The sequence below is a fragment of the Lactuca virosa genome, chromosome 1 (genome assembly GCF_052849685.1).
Source record: "Lactuca virosa cultivar CGN04683 chromosome 1, Lactuca_virosa_CGN04683_v6, whole genome shotgun sequence".
Lineage (NCBI taxonomy): Eukaryota > Viridiplantae > Streptophyta > Magnoliopsida > Asterales > Asteraceae > Lactuca > Lactuca virosa.
The window spans coordinates 275,446,017-275,452,214 of NC_136426.1; positions in this window are offsets into that span (position 1 = coordinate 275,446,017).

A 6,198-nucleotide genomic window follows, 5' to 3' on the forward strand; every position below is an offset into this window, starting at 1 on the left:
CTTCATGTGGACTTGAAAAGGATATATGTCCAACTTTAATTTATGAAGATAACTCAGCATGTGTCACTCAAATGAAAGAGGGAAATATCAAGAGCGACAGGACAAAACATATACCTCCAAATTTTTTTGAGTACACTCAAGAGCTTATAAAGAACCATCAAGTTGAAATCAAATATGTTCAATCCAGTAACAATGCAGCAGACCTTTTTATGAAGGCACTTCCTACTGCAATCTTCAGGAAACATGTCCATGGCATCGGAATGCGACATGTGCATAGAATATAATGTGACGGATGTCTAAATAAGGGGGAGTCAACTATACATTGCACTCTTTTTCCCTTGGCTAAAGTTTTTTTCCCACTGGGTTTTCTTTAGCAAGGTTTTTAATGAGGCAGTACGTCAAAGTTGAACGCTAAAATGATGTCATCCAAGGGGGAGTGTTGTAAATAATTGGTGGTGTTGTAAATAATTGGTGGATGACATAATAATTGGTGCATGGTAAATTTGTCAACATTTCTAACTAGTTACAATTATATGTTAGTAAAATTTGTAGTATAAATACCCCTCCATTGTAAAGAATGAGATACACCAAAAGTTATAAGAGATATAACTTTCATATTCTCTCTAAATATTCTTTCTTCTCGATTAAAGTTCTTATCAAAGTTTACTAGTTTGGTTTGATTTATAGTTACATTAATTACGCTTAATTCATAACAATATATATATATATATATATATATATATATATATATATATATATATATATATATATATATATATATATATATATATATATATATATATATATATGTAGCACTAATTAAACATCACTAAATAGGAAACGTAGAAAAAAGTATCGTCATGATAAAGATCTTTGCATACGATGAGATGTTCAACTGTTGGTGGAGGGATTATTACACATGACCTCAATTTGTCAGCTCCTAATTATTCAATTGTAAAAAACCAATTATAGAAGCTTTAATTAAACTACTACTTATAATAAGGAAACGCAAACACACAGATAGATACAATTGATGCAAAAAAATTCATGAACATAACCTCTAAGAACATGTCCAACGCCATATACCCCTAAAATGTGGAAGCTACCAAAAAAACCATAGCCAATAACTCCACCGAGTTCATAATTACAATCCCTGTTGTGAGAGTTGCAAAGCCCTGATCTTGAGTCAAATCACAAAATAAATTTCAAATATAAGAAGGACGAATCTAAGTTGAGCTTGAAGGTAGAATGTCATAAAAAGAAAACGAAGAAAATTGAGAGGATGAGATAAGAATCAGTAAAACCTTGATGTGTCTGTAAAAAACTTCGATCCATTGATGTAAATAAGGGCTAAGAGTTACAACAATAATGAAATAAATTTTGACAAATTCACAAAAGTATAGAAAGCAAGTTGTATAACTAGGTCATTCGAAATCAACCAACGAAGGGTGTCATATTAATGAAGGGATGTAAGTTGTTAAGAGGATCAGTAAAGGAAATGTGGAAGGGATAAGCAAATGGCAATGAAGCCGATTAAAAGTGGCAGGGTGACGGAGATGGTTGAGATAATAGCACACGTAATAGGTACACCAATCTCGTTTCTATTGGCTTGCAAAGTGAAACATTAATAGGGTTAATAGCTTAAAAATCATTATTTATACACCCTCGTTTCGATTTAACCCAATTTTTTTTCTTCATTTGCCATTATATTTTAAAAAAACGTTTCATTTTCGGGCCCTTGACCAATTCTTCAACAGGTAATGATGACGTGTCGATTTTCCAACATTTACGTATAAGTTTGCGTTTAGCCCCAACATTCTTTTGTTCCCCATTTGCCATTGTTTTTTAGAAAAAATTTCGTTTTAGCGCTTCGCCAGTCACGAATAGGTATTTTAAAACATAATAACTTAAAATGAAATAGGAAAACACGGAGGCAAGATTCGAAACTGTGACTTCTCCTTGAGGACGAGGTGTGTTACCTTTGTAACATCCCAAAATTCATGACCAAAAATCTCATTTTTAATATAACTAAAACACTATTTTAACTTTCTTCACACATAGAAAAGCATTTCAAATAAAACATTTATCAGAGTTCATTCCCAGAAATCACACATTGCGGAATAACACGGGTGTATGCGTTGCGATCATCTCAAGCTCCTTTACTTGAAAACTGGAGGTACCTGAAACCAAAACTGAAAACCGTAAGCACGAAGCTTAGTGAGGTTCCCAAATACCACATACCGTACAATAAACATACTGCCTAGCATATCTGGGTGCTGTCCTACCCCTTCGCTCTCTTTCGACCGGATACTACCATACATAACCGTGATCCATACATATCATTCATATATCATAATCAAATAAGATGCTATGTACCGATACATAGTGTTGCCATTATGCCACGGGCCGCCACGTGGTCTTTCTTGCCAAGTCGGGGGCACGCCCTCGGTCTTACAGACAAGTACCAAGTGATGGGTTTTATGTACTCTAACATTCCTATGGTGCACATACAACCCAAAAGCTTTGGATCTAAGTTTTCTCTAATTATACATGCAACACTATTTTTCCAAAGCATTAAGCCTATACTAGCATGCAAGGTAACATTTGAATCATAAAAAACAGTTAGAATATTACCTTGTCTAGTAGCTTGCTTGTCTTTGACCTTTAGGAGCCTAGCACCTCAAGTGTGATGCCTCAAATGTCTTATAACAAACCAAGAACAAGAGAATGGACTTGAGTGAGAGGTTTGGGAGATCAAAATCGGCTAGCAACAAACCTAGTGTGCATGGGGGCCGATTTTAGGATGTTAGGGACTTCTTTTATAGCTTAGGATTACAACCATGCAAACCCTAATGACTCTTCATATTTCTTAGATCTTTTGGGCTAAACCTTCTTGGACTCTCACACAGGTTTAGTCCAACTCTAATCAACATGAGTCATGAGCCAACTAGAAGTATTATTGATTTACCTAATCAGTCCCTGTATCTTTAATCAGTTTCTTTTGATCACTAAATTAATATAAAATTAATTCTTGATCAGTAGTAATTAAATAATGTGATTTCTTAATTAATATATTATACTTATAATATATTAATAAATCATAATAACCTCTTCCTCATATGTCCATCTTATCAAATTGTTCCAGAGTGTTACAACCCAAATAGACCATGATATTATCGGGTCAAGCACATACCAATTATAGTTATCGGCTTAGACACCTAATCCAAAAGTCTCCCACTTGGATAAGTCTAATAACTATAATTGCCAATGTAGCTTCAAAATCCGAGTAGCAATCGTAGCTCTCTAAAAGCCAATGTTGAATCCTGACGCGCCAGTTAGATAAGGGATCATATAATCCTCTGTTCTTCAAGATATCATGCGGACAAATACATGGAACATAGTCATACTTATTGTCCAGCAGTTTGTTTCTCGATTTATGATTTGTTTGACATAAAACTTAATTGAACACATCAATTTAGTCCTGACCGGGCCCGACACATAAGTCAAAGCAAAATCATCGAGGGGCCCAATATATCGCTTTTAATCCTCTTAGGATAAAAGAAATAGATAAACTTCGACTTATATGCTTGTACTAACTACTTGTTAAATCATACACAACAAGATGTTTTATAATATCAAGTTACTGATGCCGTTTCACACAGTCAATGTACAACCAACTCATAATCAAAAACTCATATATCTCGGTTTGAATATTATACGATATTATCATCTCACAATCACTTGTGATAAATTCCATGAAGTGATTCATGTCGGTGTGGGTTTAGTCCAATGCTCAAATATTATTTCAAGAGCACTCATGAATGCTTGTAGCAAACCTTTGCAATATCTAACACCTTAGACAATCTTACAATACCCATTTATGACAGTCTACTTACATAACCTACTCCCAAAGTAGATCAACTGTGGATAGTTTGAATAATCTTATTATTCTAGAAGTCAAAACATGCAAAATGAAAGATAGTAAATAATTGACACAAGATAGTAACTTTACTTATAAATAAAACTCCTTTTATCCAATCATCAAATGTCAATTACATTTTAGCTATTACAAGTTTCTAAATATATATCTAATCATTAAAACTAATATCGTCCTTCAGCCCAATACTCCTTGCATGCAGCAAGTGCTTATCCCTGCTGAGTCCTTTTGTAAGGGATCTGTTGGGTTCTTCTCTGACGATATCCTCTTCACTACGAGTAATCCTTCTTCTACTTGATGTCTTATAAAGTGATATTTTCTACCGATGTGCCTACATCTACCATGACCCATTGGTTCCTTGGCTAAGGAAACTGCACTTTCATTGTCACAGAAAATATCCATAGGCTCCTTTACAGCTGGTACAACTCTAAGGTCTCCAATGAAGTTCTTCAGCCATATTGCCTCCTTTGCTGCTTCGTTTGCTACTATGTACTCTGATCCGAACGTTGAATCAGCCACAGTTTCCTGTTTGGAACTTTTCCATGTTATTGCTCTTCCATTAAGGGTAAATACCCAACCCGACTGAGAGCGTAAATTATCTCTGTCTGTCTGAAAAGTGGCGTCACTATACCCCATCACTCTTAAGTCATCACTCCCACCGAGGGTAAGGACCCAGTCCTTAGTCCTCCGCAGTTACTTAAGAATGTTCTTTACTGCAGTCCAGTGAGCTTTACCAGGGTTCCCTTGATATCTGTTGACCATGCTCAAAGCAAAGGCCACATTAGGACGAGTACATATCATAGCATACATGATCTAGCCAACTGCAGAAGATATGGTATCTGCTATCTCATCCTCTGTACTCGGACTCTGAGTCTTACTCAGTTTGGTATTGCTCTGGATTGTTAAGTGTCCATTCTTGGAATTCTCCAATATGAAACGTTTTAACACCTTGTCCAAGTAGGTGCTTTGACTAAGTCCTATTAGTCTTTTACTCTTGTTTCTCAATATCATTATCCCTAGAATGTAACAAGCTTCTCCGAGCTCCTTCATAGAGAAACACTTCCCAAGCCAGGACTTAACCTCCTGCAAGATTGGAATGCCGTTTCCTATGATAAGTATGTCATCAACATACAACACGAGAAAGCTAACTATACTCCTACTATCTTTGACATATACACAAGACTCATCCTCGCTTCTCGAAAATCCAATCTCTTTGACTTTTTCATCGAAACAAAGATTCCATCTACGAGATGCTTGTTTCAATCCATAAATGGATTTCTCAAGCTTACACACTCTATTAGGGTATTTTGCATTGACAAAACTCTCTGGCTGATTCATGTAAACATTTTCAGCCAACTTCCCATTAAGGAAAGCAGTTTTGACATCCATTTTCCATATTTCATAATCATGAAGTGCAGCTATGGCTAGCATAACCCTTATAGATTTAATCTTTTCTACAGGTGATAAGGTCTCGTCATAGTCAACTCCATGAAGATACATTGTCGACCAAGTTCCAAACTTGATTGTCATACATGTACTGAATCGCGATGTCCATCGCCTCTTTCCATTTTGCAGACTCGGGGCCTGTCATGGCATCCTTGTAGTTGTTTGGTTTATCCAAATCTACCAGTGTACTATCACTGATAAATGTATCACCTTCAGCTGTTATATGAAAACCATATAGCACAGGTGGAACACTGACTCTACTGGAACGTCTCAGAGGTACGGACTCGTCAATTGGTTCAACAGGAGTTTCCTCATCGGTTTGAGTGCTAGTGTTTGAGGTTCCTTCATCGCTTAACTCTTAAAGCTCTTCAAGGTCAATTTGCCTCCCACTGTCCTCTTGGCATATGAGTTCTCTCTCGCGATAGGCTCCTCTCTTCCCAACGAAGACAACATTGTCACTCGGTCTATAGAAGAGATATCCAATGGATTTCTGTGGATAGAAGATGAAAATACAACACTCACTACGAGGTTCGAGCCTGTCGTGAGTTTGTTTTCTCACAAAAGCCTCGCAACCCCAAACCTTGATGTATGCTAACGAGGGAACCTTCCCTTTCCATATCTCGTGAGGTGTTTTGGAAACCTTTTTAGTTGGGACTAGATTAAGGATATGGATGGCAGTCTTTAAGGCATACCCCCAGATTGAGATAGGTAACGAAGCTCGACTCATCATGGAACGAACCATGTCCACCAAGGTTCGATTGCGCCTCTCAGCCGCACCATTAAGCTATGGTGTCCAAGGTGGAGTCAATTGTGAA